This window comes from Rhipicephalus sanguineus, chromosome 3, assembly GCF_013339695.2.
Source record: "Rhipicephalus sanguineus isolate Rsan-2018 chromosome 3, BIME_Rsan_1.4, whole genome shotgun sequence".
NCBI classification, from domain to species: domain Eukaryota; kingdom Metazoa; phylum Arthropoda; class Arachnida; order Ixodida; family Ixodidae; genus Rhipicephalus; species Rhipicephalus sanguineus.
In genome coordinates, this window is record NC_051178.1 from 189,703,810 (window position 1) to 189,726,319 (window position 22,510).

At 45.5% G+C, this 22,510-nt stretch overlaps 1 pseudogene; it reads right to left on the minus strand.

Annotated features, from left to right (window-relative positions):
- Positions 1 to 2,417: 2,417 nt before the first annotated feature.
- LOC119387890 (cathepsin B-like) lies at positions 2,418 to 14,013 on the minus strand (annotated as a pseudogene).
- Positions 14,014 to 22,510: the final 8,497 nt, after the last annotated feature.

The following is a 22,510-nucleotide window of genomic DNA, read 5'->3' on the forward strand; positions in this document are numbered from 1 at the left end:
ACGGGGGGATGGCCGCCGCGGTAGCTCAGTTGGTAGAGCATCGGACGCGTTATTCGAAGGTCGCAGGTTCGGTCCCTGCCCGCGGCAACCTATCTTTTCGTCCACTTTTCTTTCTTCACAATTACCTTACATTTATTACTAAAAAACACCCCCTATACTTTCCTTGACATTATTGTCTGTTAGTTCTCCCTAGTTACTCGAGTGTTTTTGTAGAGGCGCCCTCCGCTAGTAGCACGAGAGCATTCAGCCTTGCGTGCGGGGCCAGAAAGACAATGGAATGCTATCTTATCTGCAGTGTGCCTTTGTTACGCGACTACAGACACCACTCAAAAAAAAAAAAAAAACGTGTCTTATTGATCCGCGCTTCCCGAAGTACTCAACGCCGAAGGTGTTCTCGCTCGCCGTAGGGACTAGCCTTCGCGGCCTTAGGGAAAGCACGATTTTTTCATCTTATATACTTACAGATACCTCTCGCAGGCCCCCTTGGTTCCCTGTCGTTCACATTACGAACAAGAAAAAATTGATCTGTTTCTATTAGCATTCGTGTAGTTCATAAAGATGGAATGCTGGAAAAAGGACACAATTCTATTGACGGAGTCGTCGCGCGTTCTTTAACTGGCGAGGATGAACTCTGCGTACCGAGGTGGCTCTATCTAGCCTCCCACGTCTGTGCGCCCTCTTGGTCGTTTCCTTAGCTTGGTATAACTAACCGCATACCGCGTCCCGTTGTATGCGGCTATGCGCCAAGCACAGCGAGAACAGGTACACTGTAGTAGGCACGCGCCACAGAAATGCGACCGCCATGGCTGGGAACCGAACCCGCGCTCTCGAGCTTAGCAGCATAAAACCTTATACGTTAAGCTACCTCGGCGGGTAATATTCTAAAGCGCTTTGCGTGGGTTGAACAAAATAAATACATATGCCGTTTGTTATGGTTGGCGATTTTAGTGTAGCAGACTAACGCTGATAAGATACAACGATCCTCAGCAGGCAACCACGCGGTACAAATCGTGAATAAATGTACTGACACGGGCAGTTGTAGGGACGGCTGCCCTATATCACTTGTGACGGTGCTCGTCTGTTAACTGTGGTTGACAGACAAGCAGGAGTAGACAAGGAGACAAGGAGGCGGTGTCAGGTGCAGACGGATCTTGCTTAGAATATGAGCCATTAGTTGTACCACCCGGGCACCTTCTTTTCCGCAAATTGAGAATGTTTCTTTGTTTGCGCCAGGATTTTAAAAGGTGTCATTAGATGGGACCTCTTCGTTGACCCAAGATTGCATACATTCTGTTCTTGTAAAATAAAAATAAATTCACACAGTTCCTTATGCATTCGGCTAAGACGATTCGAAAGCCAAATGAATCTTCTTTTTGTCCTCAGTCGATTGTATTGACCCTTCCCCCAACCCCTCCCGCGAAACCCGCCACTGACGCGGGTTCGCACTGCTTCCGGGATCCGAAGCACTGCAAGCTTTCTCCACATCCCGTGGTTTTGCGCTCCGTCCGACCAAGCAACGATCGATGTCCTGTGATAACGTCACTATGAGACTTCACACGATGACGTCGTAATAACGGCATAATTACGTCTTAATGACGCACACATTTTCACGATCGGCGATGTCGTGGTGACGTCATCGCTCCGACAAGGTCACGTGGGTTCTTGCGAGACTTTGTGAGACATTTCATGTTAAGCTACCACGGCAGGTAATATTCTCAAACACTTTGCGTGGGTTGAACAAAAGAAACGTATACTGTTTGTTATAGTTCGCGCTTTTAATGTTGCACACCAACGCTGATAAATTTTATGCATCGGCCCTCAGGAGAAAACCACGCGATAGAGATCGTGAATAGTGAACAGATGTGGTGACGGTGCTTGTCTGTTGCTCACTGTGGTTGAAGTACTGGCTACCTGTTCCTACAACAATATCATAAACATTAAATATGTACTTCTATAACACGGCAAGATGCAGTAAAGCGTTGTTCGACCTAGGAGGACACATCAGCTACCACTACTTATGGCATGCACATCAGCGCATTGTAACCTGCGCTTGATTTCGATAAAACTGCATGATATATGTGCTCTAACGTGGGTGCCGGCGTTACGCCGGAGCATAAGCTACCCTTTAGGCGCCAATGTTTTTGACGTGCCTGGTAAGCTCACGATATACAAACTACTCAATTTACACAAAACGTCGATCGACCTCTCGTAACGCTTGGCTAAAAGCCAAGAAATGCGGCACCGGGAGCTCTCCGTCGACTGCTTCGCATAAAATCAATTTATTTTATTTTTAGGATATTTTTTGTTCTTTATTCTCATAAAACGAGCTCTTATATTGTTCTGTGCGTTCCGCTGCATGAAAAAGCGCAGATTATCGAAATATTGAAGCCAGTTTTTTATTTCGCATTTTGTATCGTCTACACGTCTTCCTTGGGAATGCCAGCGTCGATGGCCTCCTCGATGCCGCATTCGTCCTTTCCACGACGAATCTTGAAGTAGCCTGAAGCGCAAGTAAAGGAACAGGGGTTAGTTTCTTGTAATGTCTGGTACAGTGTAATGTGTAGGAGTTTTGGTAGGACACTGCGCTCGGGCCCACAGCGGATATTGCGGTGATAACTGCATTCATCGCAGCAACGACAGAGCTGCTTCTATGGCGCATTATAGATCATGCCTACTGCGCCACGTTCCAGATTTCGTGTAAAAGAAGTTTCCTGTTAACTCTACGATACACGGCTCGAATGGAGGACGCAAGACCACACAAAAGCTGTGGGCGCACTGATCTCCTAATTCGAAAGTGTTATTAGCAGACGACTACATCGTTAATCCCACGTGCAATTCAATTGAGTCTTGGTAAAATCAAAAAGGAAAGAACGACATGAGCTGAAGATACGTTTACATAATTTTCAAGGCTGAGGGGATAGATATACCACACCGTTATTCCTCCGCTGTTCGCAGCCTATCAAAACGGGCGGTGCCTCATGAATGAATGAATGAATGAATGAATGAATGAATGAATGAATGAATGAATGAATGAATCAATCAATCAATCAATCAATCAATCAATCAATCAATCAATCAATCAATCAATCAATCAATCAATGAACCAATCAATCAATCAATCAATCAACCAATCAATCAATCAATCAATCAATCAATCAATCAATCAATCAATTAGGTGAAGAGCAATGTAAACAATGTTGCCATCACATTCGGAGCTCTTCGTAAACTGAACTACGGGCTTGTAGAAGTTTAACCAGGCGTTAGGCCATTTGCATGCACAGCAAAGAGGCGCAGAAATTTATACTGAACAAGATACGGCATGACCAGTGCATAGAGGAGGCAGAGTAACACACTGAGTAGCCTTGAAACATGCGACACAAAGAGGGTTCTTGTATAATTCTTTTATGCACGCACGTGCTGACTGTTTGATTATGACCGTTGGTCGTACGAAACCTTGTACGTGCAAAGTATGCAAATCTAGGCATGTTTATTTGGTAGTGTAGTGTGCGAAGTATAGTGGAAATGTGCTTCTAATATCCCGCCAATTCTATGAAATGTTAGCTGCTGCTTACCTGACATACGAAATCGGCCTTAATTGCTTGCTGCGGCCATGATAACGCCGAAATAGCAGCGTTGCATAGTAAGCAATGTTCAAGTTTTTATTAACAAGTCCACAGGATTGCGATTTCAACAATTCGGTGCAATCCTATGTACATCTAGCAAACGAAAGTTTGTACACTTGTATTGCTTGTGGTTCGTGATGGCGGTAGTCGTGCAAGCAGGTAAATAGTCTCAAAAATGCGCATGCGGAAGTGATCTATGTATCTGTTCTCGCGTTGGTTTGATGCAAAATAACAGTTTAGCGTTGCCAAAACCATTTGTTTCCTCTAGTCTCCCCACTGGCTGTCACATTTCTCTTAATAGTTCACATTTATCGCAAGTCCTACATTAATAAAAGCGCGGTCTTTCAGTTATACGTGCGTGTGCCGTAGTAACTGCCAGTAATGTTTAACCACTGTTATTCTCTACTATGCTTCCGCATAGTAAAATGTAACCGCTGATTGGACTGTTATATGTTCACCCCTTCCTAATTAAGGCAACTGCGGTATCATACCGTTCATTTCATTTTGTATCTTCGCAGCTTTTCGTTAGCCCATTTAACTCTACGTAGAGTGTGCGAATGTCTGAGAATACCTATTAATGGATTGATTAGCACCGCATTCGATTCGGTCTTATTGAATAGCTGGTGTTCGTAAATGCAAATATTTTTCTAATATGATACGAACATATGGAAATCCCAACTGTGCCCACATAAGCACAAAACTGATGTATTCCCGCCGGCATAGCATTGGCACAACACATGAGAGCTTACGTATTGATGGTACAGGTTAAGTCGCTCCAAAATATAAAATGGCCGGCTATAACTCCATCGTTCCCACTCTCTCAACGGTTTCGCTCATGCGAAGAACCAGCATGTTTCTTCCCGATGCTCCATTTGCGGCTCTAATGCTGAACTTATGAATACATTGGGTGTCATAGGTCAGCAAACTCACTCATGAGTCGACTCACTCAGACTCTGATCGGGCCGTGAGTCTGAGTCTTAGTGAGTCCGGGTGAGTAATATTTTGGTGAGCCTGAGTCCGAGTGAGTCCCGTTGAACAAAACTTTAGTCAGTCTGAGTCCGAGTGAGCCCTAAGCGCAATATACATTTCTTAAGTGAGTCTGAGTGAGCTGCAATTTCTTTGCCGACCTATGTTGGGTATGCATCATTCTATATTATACTTATCAATGGATGTTCAATATTCCAAAGCCATTCGAAATGTACATTCGATTCTGTCTTTAAGATCACGATTCGATTCGCTTCTGACGCTGTTCGATTAGTAACAGTAACAGCAGCAAGCTGTGTTGGCACATGGCAAGACGTACCTTTGTCACCCCAGCCTACGTTCCAAGAGTTTGCCACAAGCCAATAAGGTACGCCGTCCTCAGTGCCCCAGCCGAGAATTTTGATGGCGTGGACTCCCAGAAACTCATCGCTGTGCTGTTGGTAAACCCCTGCGGGCAGACAGAATACTTTGATAAAGGTATTTAGGACAACGCAACTGGCGAGGTGTGAACATGAGAATCAATATAGCGTTAAGTTTTTTTTTTCTTTCTAAACAAGCAATTTATGACAAAACTTTTTTTTTTTTGAGCAGCGCGCTGTTTATTGCGCACCGTTTCGAACGGGATAGGACAGTACCGACGCCAGAGTCGGTCAGTCATCGAGATTGTGCGAAATTGAATTGCACTTCGCCGGCGAGATCGACCAAGCAGGCATACCGAACGAGAAATTCCGAGATGGGAGACACAGGGAGGTTTGTTTTAATTTTTTAAAATTGTGCTCATTGTCACATACATGAGCTGCGCTGTGGATAATGAGGAATGTTTTGTCGTTTTACTGTGTTGTGGTGCAGAGAACAGAGTGACCAAGCAGCACACCTGTGAAGGTGATTTAGATACGGCTGCAGAAAAACGGATTACGGTGTTTTTCATTGGGAGTTTTCTTTAAAGGTAAACTGCAAAACCTGTCGACACATCGCAATACCTTGTGTATAGTGTTTCGCAAAGCATGTTTCGCATGGATAAGTTCACCGCAAACGTAGTCGAATTTTTCTTACCGCTCTTGTAGGACGGAAAATCGGCGAAGACGAGAAAAGCGGCTTCTACAGGGCCGTTCTTGTATATGTCAGTCTTGATCTGCGTCTCATCCTTGTGTATTCTGTAGACTCTCCTTGCTGTAGGAAGAAAATGAAAGAAATAGGAAAAGGAAAACTAACACCATTTCCCGTTAAAGGGGACCATGAGGCGATGCGAAGCAGCGTTTCGGCATGACGAGCCCGCGTTTGGGAGGGGAGAGGAGGAGTGGAGAGGCAAAGTGGAGAAGGGGTGGGGAGGAGGAGTGGAGAAGGGGTAAATGGGAAAGGGGAAGTGGAGAGGGGTAACGGAGAGGAGGAGTGGAGAGGGGAAGGGGAGAGGACGTGTGGAGAGGGTTTGCGCATGCGCAGTAAGGGCGGTCACGCCGCACACCACCACCACCGGATTGAACTCCGCCATAAGATGCTTCACATCTAAAATAAGGGAGTGGGGCGCGAAATGGCTTGGGAGTGCAGAAAGGAAAAAAAGTAACAATAGTAAAAGGAAGGGGGTCCATTTATGAAGGCAATAGTTCATGTTCGTCCACTTTATCTATTATTTTTTACCATGGAGAATGAAATAATACTATGGTGAAGAATTCGAAGACATGCTTTCATAATGCTTGAGCTTTGATTAAATCGGTAGGCGGCTTTTCTGCTTTCCAAAGAGGTCATTGCATCAAATGCATCGTTGCACTAAAGAGGTAATTCCATCGAATAATATACTGCGGAAGGGGCTGTTTGCAGTAGTAATCACGTGGCCAAGGACGTAACTTAGTTGAGGGGTGTGGTTTTAATACTAATGCAAAAATTTCAGTGTTCGTATTACGTAGACGTCGCTTAACCTCGACACAAACGGAACGCGACTGTCGCTTCGAAGAGAATTATAATGCCCTTTGGTTCATAATGTGAAACCGATTCGCCAAAAGCTGTGTGTTGTTGAACTAGATATTAGTTTGTGAGCACCATCTTTCCCTCAAAGAAGCTACATTCCTTTGCCTGAATTCTTCAATGCATCATAACCGTGTGGTCTATGATCGTCTAATACAAATTACAAATCAGCCTTCATACCTCTGCTTTCATGGTGAATTAGCGCATACAAGGAGCAGGGTTTTAGCCAAACAGCTTGCTTACGAAGCCCGACGTTTACATACATTTCATTAGACCCGGAATACGCATGCTGGACCAAGGGCAAGAATTTGCTAGGACTAAACCAAAAAAGGGGAAGACTTCCTCTCGGTGTTAACTCTCAGTGATTGCGCTATTTGACTCTGCATTCTGCGATATACTCATAAGAAGACAAAAAAAATTCTGAACATTAAGGCCGCTTCTTCACCGAAGATGCGATGACCGTACGAACGTTACTACACAGTTGCCTACTTCCCCTACATCATCGTGTGCAATGTCATGAAACAATAGTTAATTGTTTACAGAAAAATAACTCCGTAAACACCGCTGTTATCTACGAATTATATTGCAGCTGGGGAGGTACTGTCTTACGCACCGAAGTGCTTGTCCTCGTTGTAGCTCTTCTGGTAGCCCTTGCGGCAAACGTGCTCACACTTTGGCGTTGGTTCCGCGTGAGAGCAGTTCGGCTGGCACGGAGGAAGGCTGTAGGGCTGGCAGCCGTCTTCGGTGCCGTACAGGCCTCCGGTCACGATACCTTCGTCCTTGTAATATTGCCACGCCGCTGCAGTGTCCCCACCGTCGCACCTTGAACGAAAACAAAAATAGCCAGCAATATTTCAGACAGGAAAACAAACCTTTTCTTAGTTCGCTGAACATTGAAGGAAATGGATAAGGCGACCGGACGCAGCACAGACTTTGCTAGAGCCTAACCAAAACGGTTTTTTCTTAAGACGAACATTTTCGATGCCGGGGCCCACCAAGACTTCACTGACATCATTTCCGTCACGGATGGGACGTCAGTAAAATGCGTTACTAAAAAACGAGACGAAACCAGAAGAAAATGTTTCGCGGAGTTGGACGGCTTGGGAGTCGAACCCACGATCTCTCGGTCCGCGACGATATGTGCCCTGCGCTCTACCGACTGCCCTACCAACGCTCGTGCAGGAGGCTTCACAACCACGCCATATATTTCTCACACCCTCTCCCTTGAACTGCGACCTTGGTTGGCGGGGGGCAGTGTCGACCTCTGGTATCGGTTCATTTTCGTGTTATACCGATTCGTATGACGGAGGGATCGACCACGTTCTTTTAGCAAAGAGTTTTATATAAAAGAAGGTGTAACTTATGCAAGGAAAAACACTCAAAAAAAGTTTGTCCTGTTTGAAGTAATGTCCCACCAACTAGGAGAAGTACTAACCCATTGCGTCAAGCGATACATTGTTTTTCAGTACAACGAAGCTGAGGTGTTCGATCCCATACGACGCGGTCTGTCTTGCGACGTTGTTCGTTAGACTCGCGTATGCCAAAATTATATTAGGTATAGTGGAACGGCGGCGGACAACTACGGCGCCAAAAACGGCCGCTAAAATGATCTCATAACAGCTTTCGCTGTAAAAATGCCTGGGTAACAAAAAGTACCACGTGGTTTTGCAATCGCCAAAATGCTTTGCGTATCCGCATCTTTGCGCAGTGGTGGCCGCTGCGACACCATTTAGGTCATTTTGAGGAGCTATACATGAGCGTCCGCCAAATTTCATGAGTGACCAAAATTACTCTGTCTTTCAGGTGGTTTTCCGCGCCAGTTTTTTGAACAAGCTACCAGATTCGTGGGCGCCCTTCATCTAGCCGGTCTCTGTCGCCGTGTTTCGCTAATGAACAGAAGGTCGCGGCATCGAATCCCTGTTAACTGCAAACGCGTTCTGTGGGTGGCCAAATGCCAGAACGCGTGTTTATTCTTATTTGGATGCATAAGAATTCATAAGTCATCAAAATTATTCTGGAGGCTTGTACTTATGCGACTTTCTTAACCTGTTTATTTTTTAAAATTTTCTTTCGTGTACACTGTGTTAGCCAATAAACTGTTGCTGCCGTTCATTTTTAAATAAATGCGAGCATCAGCGAAAGCATGACTCTCTGGTCGTTAATTCCTAGTGCATAGCATGATGCTTACCCATTACCGCAGCTATGACAGCATGCGACGAGATCCTCGGCCGAAATGTTGACCTGTACCCTGCCGTTCGTATGGATGCAGATTCGGTCAGAAATAGACTCTGCAGCTGCGAATGCCTGTGGTACAGAAAAGCAAGCTTATGCGATGCTGCGATTGACCTGACTTCACACACTCTAAGTCCTTTGACTCTTTTTGTGGGTCCTGACCTGCCAAGTATAATGCTCTCTTTAAAGACACACGTAAAATCTCTTTGCAGATATATCTGCAAAATCTCTTTGCAGATATCGGAGAGTCCTGAGACCCAAATTATAGCGACTAGTTTTATCTCTGCTTCAGCCGCGTTCGTTCCCAGACACTTGCGGGCTTTTACTCCCGCGTAGAATATACGATGCGTGGGGTGATGTTGTGGACTTGGACTTTATGCGGAACATGACGGCGTCACCGGCGGCAAAAATCAATAAATATACAATACATATTTCATATGTATATATATAGATCACATGTCACTATTACAAACTGTTTCGTTAAAAGAGAGTAAGAAAAAGCGATCAAACTCTCGTGGCTTTACCATAAATGTGTTTTTGTTTTCAGTGTAACAAGAAGACAGGTGACATTGAAAGATCTGCAAGCTGGGAAACTTGGAGGAGCCTAATAATTACGTCACTCTACCTTCCCGCCAAGAGCTGTTAGTGACGAGAGCAGCGCCGCTATACTTGCAAAAAAGCGAGGTGAGCGTGTAGTTCTTTTTCGTGCTCTGCCTTGAAGAACGAAGTTCTTGCTGAACGTCCAAGATACTGTATGAGCACAAAAGGGATCCCGGAAATTTGCTCTGCATATACAGGGTGTCCCAGTTATCACGTAGCGCGATTTAAAAACAAACAGGAACGTCGTTACGCGAAGCACACCTAGTGCATATTGTACCCCGTATACTGTAGTAGCCGCTACTAGTATTTTTCTTTGTTGAGGTTTAGTTAATTAGTCGTAACTATGTTTCCAGCTCGAGAAGTACTCACGTAATCATTAAAATGTCCATAAAACATATGTAGGCATGCTCAAATGACATACAACGGCGCTATTTTCAGCAACGTACTAATTACGTGCTCATTTTTTCTGGCTGATGAAGAAAGCACGCTCAATATGAAAAAGAACACGTGACTACACTCCCACCCGCAAAAGGTGGGAGCGTAGTCTTGACTCGCTACCTCATAGTGAGCCTGTCTGAGGGCGCTGCTTCCTGATGCGCGCTGCAGTCTGATCACGTGTCAATTTTCAGATTACGGCGTTTTTTTTTATTAGCAAAAAAAAAAGTGAGCACGCCATTGGTACGTTGTAGAAAATAGCGCAGTCAGATGCCATTTTAATAAGCCTAAATATGCCTTCTTGACTTTTAATGTTTAGGTGAGTATTTGTCGAGTTAGAAACATAATTAGGACGAATTATCTAAACCGCTTTAACGAAAACATTAATAGTGGCTACTGCAGTATACTGGGGCCCTAAGGTGTGCGTCGCGTAACGACGTTCCTCTTTTTTTTAAATTGTGCTGCGTGATAGTTGGCACGCCCTGTGTATTGTGAAGTTACGTAACCAGTTCGTTTACTTATTTATGTATATACTTATTAGCTGATGATCGGAGAAATGAAACATTTAAGCTGTATACGGCGGATGTACAAAAGTTCTCTAACAAATTTACTACGCGAGGCTGTTCATTAGAATCGAAAAATAGTGAATACTCTTTTATCATAGCAACTGATTTTTAATGACGAAGTAACAAGCAGTACTCGCTGGCGACAGAAGCCTGCGCTCATTTCACCCGTTCAATGAAACATGTTACGGAGAGACTGGCATTGATAGTCTGACCTCCAGGCTCATATTGTTTTCCATAGCTTTTACCGCCCTTCAGTTTTACCCTATGTAAGCGGTACGAGCAGTGTGAATGTACCAATGGAGAGTAGACATAACTTAAAAGTCTGCTCAGGGAAAGTGTACGCTTTCTCGTGTATGTATGTGCGCTGACGCCATTAGCGTACGCGCGTCTGTGTGATGTCACACCGTAAGTTGATATTTTTGCAAGTTTGTTTTGCGCAACGTTGGCCATAGTGCAAAACTTTACGGCTCGTTTTCAATCATTCTGCTTGGATGTACAGTTACACCTATTAAGAAATAGGCCACATATTTTATGTGAAAATATTTCTTAGAAGGAAAGTTATCAGTGCTCGCGTAGCTGTAGGATGCAAAACAATCATGTTTTGAGAAAAAATGGCTTTAAAGATTTGAACCGAATGTCTATGTAATAATGAAACATTCAATATATCTGAAATTCATCAGGCTCATAGCTTGAGACCTGTTTTGAAGCGGCACAATCTCCTTTTGAGCCAGTTGAAGCACGTCTTTTTTTTTCTAGCTCGTATTGCGTCTCCAGTCGGCTCTCATCCACGTACAAAAGAGATAACTGCACTACCTGACATACACGTAACAACCATGCACATACACACTGCGCCTGTGTTTGCGTATGGTTGTTACGTGTGTGTCCGGTAGCGCAGTTATCCCTTTTGTATTAAGATGCACCAACTCGCCCCAGCAACAAGTTCTAAATCTCATCCACGTGCTGCTCAGCGGGTCCACGCTTGGTATATTGATTCCCTAACGTGCGTTCACGCTTCTTTTTCTTCCAATACTTCGGCATACTATACCTATAACTTTCTGCTTGAGAGGCGGGAACAAAGACCAAGAGCTCGAAATAGCGTATGAAAAAGCACATACAGCTGAGCGAAAACGCGCACAACTTACACAACAGTGTGCCGCAGCCATGTAGTGGAAATTTTAAGATAAATCGAGAACATCAGTGCCCACAAGCTTTAAAACATACTTAGACAATTTAGCAGTGTGTAATATGTATACGAAGATGCATTTATGACGTGATGGCAGGTCTTGTGGAATCAGAAACATTCAGTTTCGGTTTTGGATGCTTCTAGGAGGGGTTGGAAAAATTATAACTTTTGAATAGAATAGTCGTCCGCCGGATAATCAAATAAAGACTTTTTCACTCACTCGCTCACTCACTCACTCGCTCACTCACTCACTCACTCACTCACTCACTCACTCACTCACTCACTCACTCACTCACTCACTCACTCACTCACTCACTCACTCACTCACTCACTCACTCACTCACTCACTCACTCACTCACTCACTCACTCACTCACTCACTCACTCACTCACTCACTCACTCACTCACTCACTCACTCACTCACTCACTCACTCACTCACTCACTCACTCACTCACTCACTCACTCACTCACTCACTCACTCACTCACTCACCGTAAGCTGGATTGTCCGCTCATCTGGAATTAGTCGTGCTAGCCGAAGAACTAGCATTTAACATGAAGGCATAAAAGAGTGTCTATTATACTGACCCAACAAGATCCGCACGCCGACTGGTCACGGATGAGGTGGATGCTGCTGCAGTGGGACCAATATTCACGGGCGTCGAAAGATTCCGGCAGGTCATCGGGAATCTCCTCGTGGTAATGAAGCGGGAGCCTGTACTTGCTGCTGTCAGGGCGGACGCCCATCAGCTTCTTGACGTAGCTGAGGGGAACGTTCTCGTCGAAGTTCCTGCCGGCCTGTACAAAGCAGTCGAAGCAATAGGGTTTTGAGCTGGATGCAGGTGAACCCATATATACGCACATTAACGATATACAAATACACCACAACCACAACGATATATCACAACGATAAAACGATGTACCACTTCCCGAGTGCCATCGATGTACCCATAGGTAAAGCCTCTGGAAATTAAAGCCTTGCAAGCCTGAAAGGGCTGCATACGCTACAAACTTAAAGGCACAAATTTAAAACAGAAACATTCCGACAGATCCCGCCCATTGCGGGAATCGGTTTCGTGCGAAGCAGTCAACGAGGGGCTTCTTGATATGCCGCACACTGAACCAAGTCTTTTTATACAGATGGATGTATCTATGTAATTTGAGCAGTTGCGTGCATAGCATGGACTTACCGCGCACGTGGACTACATTGGCGTCTAGAGGGCAGCTCATTGTCTGACGTAACGCCGGCACTTGCGTTGCAGCACAGATGTCACTTATATTGAAACGAAGTGTAAGCAACGTTCGTTGGCGTATTCCTGTCGGTACGAGCACAGCTATACTGTAGCCTTTGATGTCAAAGGAGTATTCAAAGGTCCTTTAGTTCGCAAAGAAGTGCTTCACATTAAAAAAAAGACAAGAAAAACAAGAAAAACTTTCCGATGATTGTGATTCGCGCAACACTTGACCTCTTTTTCCTTTTTTTGTTTCTGTAAGCTCGTTCCCATTGCCTAAGTGTGCACTTCTTCCCAGCACCTGAACTAGCACGGCGGGTGAATAGCCAGGCTAACGTCTCCAGCATTTCATTAAACATTTCTACCCCTTTCTCTTTCTCACACATCATTCAAGCGCCGTTTCAAGAGATACTTAGTGTTCATAAGTGTGTTTTTATCAGTACTGAACTACACAACAGACAATAGACTAGGCTGTAGATGGTTCAAATAGGTTAAAGGTGGTTCTGGTTTCGACAGTGCATCGTGTGTTACAATTCTTATGGCCTGGTACATCATTATATATATATATATATATATATATATATATATATATATATATATATATATATATATATATATATATCTGTCGAAACGAACACTTCCTGGTCTCACAGAGGATGGACCTCACTTTTTACAACGGTACGGCCACTTTCGCCACCATGCCTGTGTGTGTGTGTATATATATATATTATATATATATATATATATATATATACACATAGGCGTGCGCACAGGGGGGGGGGGGGGGCAGGGGGAGGCGGCCGCTCCCCCTAATCACCTGAGAGGGGGGCGCAAGATCTGCCCCGTACATTGACCCTTCTAGTCACATAAGAGGGGGGCTGGCGCAAAATCTGCCCCACACATTGACTTAGTAGGGTGGGGGGGGCGCTGCGATGAACCTTTGCCCCCCCCCCCCTGATGGGGAACCCTGCGCACGCCTATGTATATGCGCACCCTGCGCACGCCTGCGAACCCTGCGCACGCCTATGACGGCACGTCGCCGTCAGTATGAGCGTGGGATACAGGACTCACCTTCCACGTCGTGTTGATATTGTTGATGAAGCTGATCATTTCTTCCGACAGCGGCTCCACGGAAGACGGCACCATCAAACGGCCTTGCGCCGCTACCACAAACAGCACGCACACGACGAACGACTTCATCTTGGCGTTAGAAAGAAATTAAATAAATACCTGTAACGTTGCTTCTCTTGTTGATCGCAAAGCTTCAACTGTGTTGTTTGACGCCGGACTGGAGGATTTGTACGTAGTCTTGGATTAGAGCATTTGCTTGTCGACTCATGTGGCAATAGATGAAGCAGGGTGCCAACCAAACAGCTTCTATTGAAACGCGCAATGATGCCGCACTAAATTTTCTTTTTGTCTAAATTCTATTATCTTACATCCTGGCTTGTGCGAAGAAAATACTGTCTCATAGAAGCGCACAGTTTCATCGGGCGTTTTGACATGCAGGCGCTCAAGTTCTGGCACAAAACTTGAGTTTCCCTTATCATTGCAGAGTCAGCGTGCTATTTAATCTTTTACACCTTGCAGCTAACCGTGTGTTTTGCGATTGCGGTGCAAGAGGCGCTCTTTTTCGAACGTCATATTAATTAATGCCCATTAATTTAGGTCCGAAGTTGATGCGCCGCTGTTGCTATGGATGGGTTGACAGTATTCAGTGGGCATTCGCTGTCTTAGTAGGTGTCATGCTTCTGTCGACATCAACACACTATCCAAGCAAGCGCGATGTCTCAAGTCGACCTGGTTTAGAGACTTGTTAAGATTTGAAGCAACCATATTCCGCACATTTTATGTTCTCGCATTACAAGTGAGGCCTAATGGTTTAAATAATAATGAAAACAAAGAAGAATATTTAAGCTCAGGACACTGGAACCGGGATATCGTGTAAGCACGCGAGAAAACTTTATCGAGGTTATTAGCTTCTCCTCTGGGAGGGAACATTTATTACGGTGAAGTACAGACGGGATAAAGGTGAGTGGAAGGATCACTTGCTACAGTGGCAGATAAGCATTATGTCAGGCTCGTTAACGTGTTGAGACAAACTTGGTACTACGATATCTGAGAAGATATTGATTCCAGTTTAGCTATGTTGTGTCCCCTCGTATGGACAGAATCGAAGTTGCGCACTAGAAACCAGTGTTTTTTTTTTAAATATTTACCGTATTAACGACGCCGTGCAACACGTATCGAAGGCAGTGAGAGTTTGGACGAGTTGATTATGCATAGCGGAAAATTCTAACTAGACTACGAATACAAAGAAAACGGGGTGCTGGCCGGAGGAGCACACACACACAGAAGTAGCCGGTGCCCTCGACCACGCTAAGAGAAGAAATAAACATACTGACTCCGTGCTCAATTTTGCCTATTCACCTCGATGTAAGATTGGGTGATAGCATTGAGATGTATGTATAGATAATGTTTTTAAGCTCGCTCTAGTTTTAAACCACTTTGATGCAGGTAAAGATATTCAGTGTAATACCAGCAGTTTTTTCTTTTGCCTGCTTCTCTTCAATAGCGAAGGAAAGTAAGGCTTTGAATATTTGAATGAACGATTTTTTAGTGCCACCTATTTCCACATCGTTAATTCTAAGGGATATTAAGGAGAGCACGAAGTTGTCAGGTCTTACCTTGGCTTTGCCTCTGCCGTGCGTCGTGCTAAAAGGAAAGTATCTCTTCTCTTATAGCCCGTATCGGTAAAATATGCAATACGGGTTATCGTCACGCCCTATCACTATCTGTTCGCATGACGCTGACAACAATGGCTCGAGCTTATCGGACACGCCCCTTTATATCAATATAGAATTTGCCCGAACTGAGAAGTGCCACATGACAACCTCATCTGTCCGATGCGAGAGACCGCATTAGTTGCAGCAGACAGTTGTAAGCGAACGTTTTTTGTCTTCTTATCACTGTACCGACAGACATAGCTCGACAGAATTGAAAAGTGTCATATGACAACCCCAAATTATGCGGAGGCTGAACTTTACTGGAAACAGATAACCGGAGGAGACTGTAATCTCGTGTCAGTGTGCCTAAAAACAGTCACGAGTTCGTCAGGAGTCATGAATTCCATTGCTTATCAGAATTACAAGGCAGAAGTGAGCAAGTTCCAGCCTTATCTTTCTTTTTCCCCTCTTGTAGTGCCCACAGCGTAGAGTAGACAAAGCGAGTTGCAGAGATGCACTCTATGCGCTTCCCGTATAAACGCGTGCTTCCGCGGCACTGATTTGCAGCGATCCACGAAACACGATCCAATTCTTCCTGATTTTTGTATGTTCTTTTTTTTGTCGCTGAAAAGTGATCGAGGAAGGAGGCACAAATACTCGGCTGCAGTGGGCAACAGTATACGGCTCGACCAGATATATTGAAGTTACAATAGCGAATCGAAGCGTTTGTTGTACGCCTAGACAAGAATACATCAGGTGATCTGCCATGCGCCGCCTGTAACTAAGCGCACCTAGTCTAAGAAAGTAAACTACTGAATCGAGTAGTCATCGTTCGTGAACGATGAAAATCAATCAACTTCAAAACGTGCACGTTGATCCCACGCATAGGCGTCAGTGTTGCCATTTCAGTTGTCAAGAATTCCACCAAAATGGGTAATGAAATCCGCTAGATCCGCTAAATTTTTTCCAAGAACCACCAAGTTATCCGCTAAAGCACTAACGAGTATTTTGTAGGACCCTAACAGAAGCATAAATACAAAATAGACAAAAAATGCCGAAAGAGAACGTAATTTACTAACACTTGTAGGAATACAAGATATCACTGTATTTCACTTTTCTTCACGGAACACTCACTCTGACCGCTGCGGTCAGTCTCTCAGCGCAGGCGCAAAGGCTTAAAAGTCTCAAAGTGTGAATAGATCGTCATCAGCACAACCTGGGCTAGAGTCTCCCACTTGGCCAAGCTCTGGCTGGTGTGGAGCACCTGTTGAAGGTGTGGGCTTACGCACGCTCACTTTGTATACATGCCGATTTCCGATGAGGCGGATAGATTTCTCTGGCAGCTCGTAGTCGAAGCAGCCCCTTTTGTGTCTTTTCAGCCGAGCTCTGATGACCATGATGAACAGGTCGCTATGTGGGATCTGTTTAGGGCGGTTAGGATGTGCGTTGAAGAAAATGGCTCGATTCCTTTCCAGAACGCAGTTGGTATCTCGGTGGAACATTTTTTAACGCTTGTAGAGACTTATCTTAATAGCACTTTTATCACCTTTGACGAACAGCTTTTTTTACAGAAGCGTGGCATCTGCATCGGGTTGTGTATTGCGCCGCTACTGTGTAATATATTTCTAGGTTACATTGACAAGGCGCTCGAGGAAGCTTTTAAAAGCAATGCATTTTTAAACATTTTAACCGTTTTTAGATATATGGACGATTTTTTAATTGTTTTTAACGAGCAAGGAACTTTAACCACCTGTGATGCCATTCTGGATATGTTTAAACGCCTTGGCAAAGGTCTTTTTTTTACTCATGAGCTTCCACTTGAGAATACCCTGCGTTTTTTGGACCTAAGTATTTCTTTTGGCAATGGTCATGCCTGCTGGCAGTATTTTCCTCGGGCACAGAAGGGTTTGGTGCCGTATAATTCTTCCCAGTCAAAGATTGTGAAAAGGGGAGTTGCTATGCTCTGTTTAGAGTCGGCTCTCAGGAAGTCGTGCGTTCACAAAATGCAGGATGCATTTGACAATCAGATTTCCCGTCTCAAGACGGCTGGGTTCCCTGACTCGATGGTGACGCCAGTGGTGGAAACTCTCCTGCAGAAGGTGAAAGGTTCGAGGAGGGAGGCAAGGACGAGGACGACCACTCTTACCGTAAGACCTGAAGTGGTGCCTTATATACACAAGGTCAGCCACAACCTAAGGAAGGTAGCAGGCAGGTATGGTGTCCCCCTTGTTTTTTCGGCGCCCTTCAAGCTGGCGCGGCTCTGCCCCCGTACCTCCAGAGAACCTAAAAGAAGACTCGGCTGTGGTAAAAACCCTGCAAAGCCGTGCGCAAAGTGCTCTACGGGAGTCGTGTACGAAATCCCCCAGACGTGCGGCAAGTCCTACATAGGGCAGACGGGGCGGTGCCTAAATGATCGAGCCAGCTAGGGAACACGAGCAAAAGGTACAAAAAAAGAAGGCGTTTTGGCGCACCTGCCTGCGCACTGTAAAGACTGCGCGTGTGAACCACGGTTTCAGGAGATAAAGATTCTGGGTAGAAGCCAAGACCAAACAGCTCGAGAGCTATTAGAAGCTTACTTTATTAGAAAGAAAAGTGATGATTGTGTCAATGACACCTCTATCAGATTATTTAATCAGAAATGTCTTTGTTCGACAAGTTGCTGCCCCACTAGACTGATGAGCTGACGTAACTGTGTCTGCGCATGTCATAAATGGCTATATATTGCTACGTCTTTCAGTGAATAAAATGAGTTGAAAGTTTACCGCCCGTGTCGTCGTACCTCCCTCTGTCCTCGTCTTTTTTTTTCTGCGGTCAAAATGTCAAACCATGTGCACAAGTTCGGGTCTTTCAGCTATTCCTCTCGGAACATCTGAAGGTAGCACATTTTGTTAGCTTTCGGCATGGTTTCGGATCGCTTGCGCACGCGTGCAGCGCTGAAATCCGAAACTTTTCTGACGAGGCGGAAGCGCCACCACTGGCTGCGAATCTCTTGTACTAATATTAACTGGAGTTTCTCTAGCATAGGCCGAAAGTCCCTAAATGACGCTATCCACTAAAATTTTTGGAATTCCGCTAAATAATCCGCCATCCACTAAATACAAATTTTCACAGCTAAACTTATCAAAATTCCGCCAGATCTAGCGGAATACCCGCTGAGATGGCAACACTGATAGGCGTATTCAAGGGGGGAGGGGGGTCGGGGGAGGGGGCGTGGGGGGCCCTTTCCTTGTTGACACAAGGAAAGGGCCAAGTAGGCCGAGTCATACGCGAAATAAAGTTTCGGTGGGAATATCGACTTGTTGTAGACGTCCAGAAAGAGCTATGTGAGTGAGCTTCTGACGTTGGCGCAGGCTGTAAGTAGTATATAACTACAGGGCATAAGTTCCCGAGTGTTACATTTCTGTAACATCTCGCTCTTACGACGACTACAGGCATTACCTTGCTATACGGAACACCGTCCGTTACTATAGCCAGGACACCATTTATAACGGTACTCTGGTCGAGTGGATAAACTGTCGTAATAAGAGAACACCTTTTAAGCTCAAAAATATATAATTAGGTTTGCAGGCTTTTGAACTGAACAAACCAAGACTTCATTGGTGAACGGGCCTCTAAATTTGTGGTTGTTTGATAAACATTGAATAATGCAGGGGATGATGGTTTTGGTTATCCAGCTGAATGGATACTACCGTACGAGATTTTTAAGCGCTCGCGCTCCGTGGAAGCGCCCATTTGCAATGCATTTTTATTCGAAAGACTTGCATGGCGACACAATGAGAGGTTTCGGCCTCATGGCCCCATATGACGACCACATCAAGATTACTCTCTAATGAGCGTCCCATAAGAATTCATGAGCCCAGATTAAGCATGTTGCAAAATTGCGACAACAGACTAGAAGAGATTAAAGTGGGTGCCTCGCCCACAGCCTCGATCGTACAAAAAGAAACCAAAAAAACGAAGAGATGTTTAATGTAGCTAACAAAGAAAAAAATTCTGAGAAATAAAAAATGACACCGACACGTTTGTCGAACAAAGCACCAAGGCAATCCATACGGATTTTTCAGAAAGAAAAGTTTCCTAGTTGACGAAAGAGTCACCTTGGTCCGGGGATCAAAACCAAGACCTTCGCCTTTCCGGGATGGCCGCTCTACCGGAATGATCTGCGGAAAAATGCTAGAATTTTACGTGCTAATAATATTGTGAGGCACACCTGCAGGGTTAGTCTTCGTACCTATAGGTCCGGCTCAGTGATGAATCCGTGCTTGTAGCGCTGGTGTGTGCATCCTTCTTATAAAAGTTGATTGCATATACTCCACTCTCATTCCCGCAATGAAATAAAGCCTAAAACGCGAGTATTGCCGGGCAGCGTGTTAGCAGGATGAAATGAAATGGAACGACAGGTATCAAATTTTATTCGTCGCTTATATGATAATGCTGCAGAGCTAGTGAATTCACAACAATGTAAATAAGAAACAAACGCTGTTCTCTCTACTCTGCGAACCTTAAACCACACATAACTTGAAGGCGAAGGATATGAGCCGTAAAAAATTCATGGTTTGCAATTTCACGAGTCTCTTGAACACGCTGATGTTCCCTCACGGTGAACTTTCACGCATCTTCCTCTTTCTGCTCGGCCTCGTGCGAAGGTTAATAGTTAACGAAATGCTTTTTCTGTGAGCCTAACCACGAGTGAGACAATTAGATCGGTATAGAGTTAAAACTCGATCTAACGAAGCGCGATTTTACGAAGTTCCCGATCTCACGAAGACATTTCCGTTCCCCGGCAAATACCCGTAGGGTTCAGCGTTGTCATCAACCCGAATTCCTGTAACAGCAGCGAGTTGGAAATATCGGAGGCCTTCTGCTCAAAGATAACTGCAGTAGTGGCGCTAGCAACTTCGCCTTGTACAGCAAAAGATATTTCAACGACGCCGAGCACCACTGAAGCGGATGGACCTTTCTCGATCGCGGAGCTGCTTGGAGGTCGGGCACTGGTGAACAAGACGTCATCTCCTGGACCTGACTGCGTTAGCTATGCCGAGTTAACGCATTTAGGTGACAAGGCGAAGATGCGCATTCTTGCCATATTCAATGCCAGCAGGGAATCGTGAACCTTGCTGGAAACGAGCTCGTGTCATCCCTATTCTCAAGCCTGGCAAGTCTCCAACGGACATTAACTCCTATCGTCCCATTGCACTTCTCAGTTGCGTGGGAAAGCTTATGGAGAAGATGGTATTGATGCGCTTGGACTGGTTGCTGATACCCTCCACAAATGTCAGCCTTATCAAACTGCGTAAAAGTCAACAAAGCTAGAGGTAGCATAACTATCGGCGTATTCCTCGACATCAAGGGCGCGTTCGATAACGTGACTCACGAGTCTATCCTATACGCCATAAGTCTGTTGGAGTTGGTGGTCGTATGGGCCGCTGGATCTGCGACTACCTCACCGATCGGTCAGTCTACATGTCCACGAAAGAAGGTGACACAACCCCGCAAGCAGTGCAACGAGGAGTTCCCCAGGGTGGTGTTCTAAGTCCTACCTTATTCAACATCTCTCTCATCGGACTGGAGAAATGCATCCCTGCATCAGTTGAAATCTCTCTATATGCATGTGACATCTGTATATGGAGCAGCGGTCGCAACAGACGTGTCCTACGAGCAAGGCTACAGAAATCTTTCAATTCAATCGAGAAATTCTTAGTCGCACGAGGTCTAACGATGCCACCTGAAAAATGTGCCGCCGTTGCTTTTACTAGGCGTGATGTCTCATAGCGCGATAAAGGTAGCGGATTCTCCCATTGGGTATGTGCGAAGTCATAAGTTTCTGGGAGTGACAAGCGACAGGCTAATGACGAGTGTTAAAGGAAAAAATTGTGTCACACGCGAGTATCTCCCGCTTGTTATCAAGCGACGCCGGGGGCTGCTCTGTAAACGCCCTGCTGCAAATGTACACAGCTCTCTGCGACGGTCTTCAACGATACAGCCTTCCGGCGCTACATGGCATTTCCCAAACCAACATACAAGCACTAACTGGAGCTCAAGCAAAAGCCCTGAGGGTGTGCCTTGGCCTACCAAAAAATGCATCAACTATCAGAACCCTTGCCGAAAGCAGACGCCTATCAGCTCCAGTGCTCCTGCAGCAGGAGTTTCTTCGAGTCCACTTGCGCTATGCCACCAGAGTGCCAGGCCACGCGCTTGCTTCAGACAGCGGTCCTGTGGTACGGATCTTACTCCCGCTGCATTATCAAAGCGCATCGATGCCAGCGGAGTCATCGTGGAAAATTCCTCCGTGGTCAATTGTCACTTTCGTGCCTGGGTTCAGTAATAAGAGGCGCACACCCGGACCAGCGCTAACATATTTCACTCTACAGCACATGGAAAACAGCTACAAGGCTCACCGTCATATTTACACTGACGGCTATGTAACGCCTACGTCATCTGCCATGGGTAGCCAGCGCTGCCCAGGTGGCGCGCCTAAAATGTACAAGCTGCGCCGCCCTGGCGAGCTAGCTGAGAAACATCTAGTAATAGACACGGCCGGGCTCGACTGCATGCGCGCGCTAGAAGCGCGCGTGCGGTCTAGCCCGGCCGTGTAATAGAGAGCCACCGCGAAGCGTACGACGGCACGTTTCAACGTGCCCTCACATACCTCGTGGCACGCTCAAACACATGCTGAACGTCATTCGACACTACCGCGGCTTTTCCTCGATGTGCGTCGTTTTGTAGGTGCCTTGGAGCGCGCAAGACTAGCGAAGATCGGGACACTTCGCTGCACTGTGGCGCAGCGGGCGAGCAGCGATGCCACCGATTATTCTCCGCTGCGATTTCAGTGATGTGATGTGTGCGGACGGGTACCTTCGCGAGAGTGTGCTATCGCTAGGACGGAAGCTGTCCAATGCGAAGTATGTCTATGACGTGGAAGAAGCTGTTTTTCGCAGAGACAGCGATTGTGACCTTTCGGCGAAGTGTCA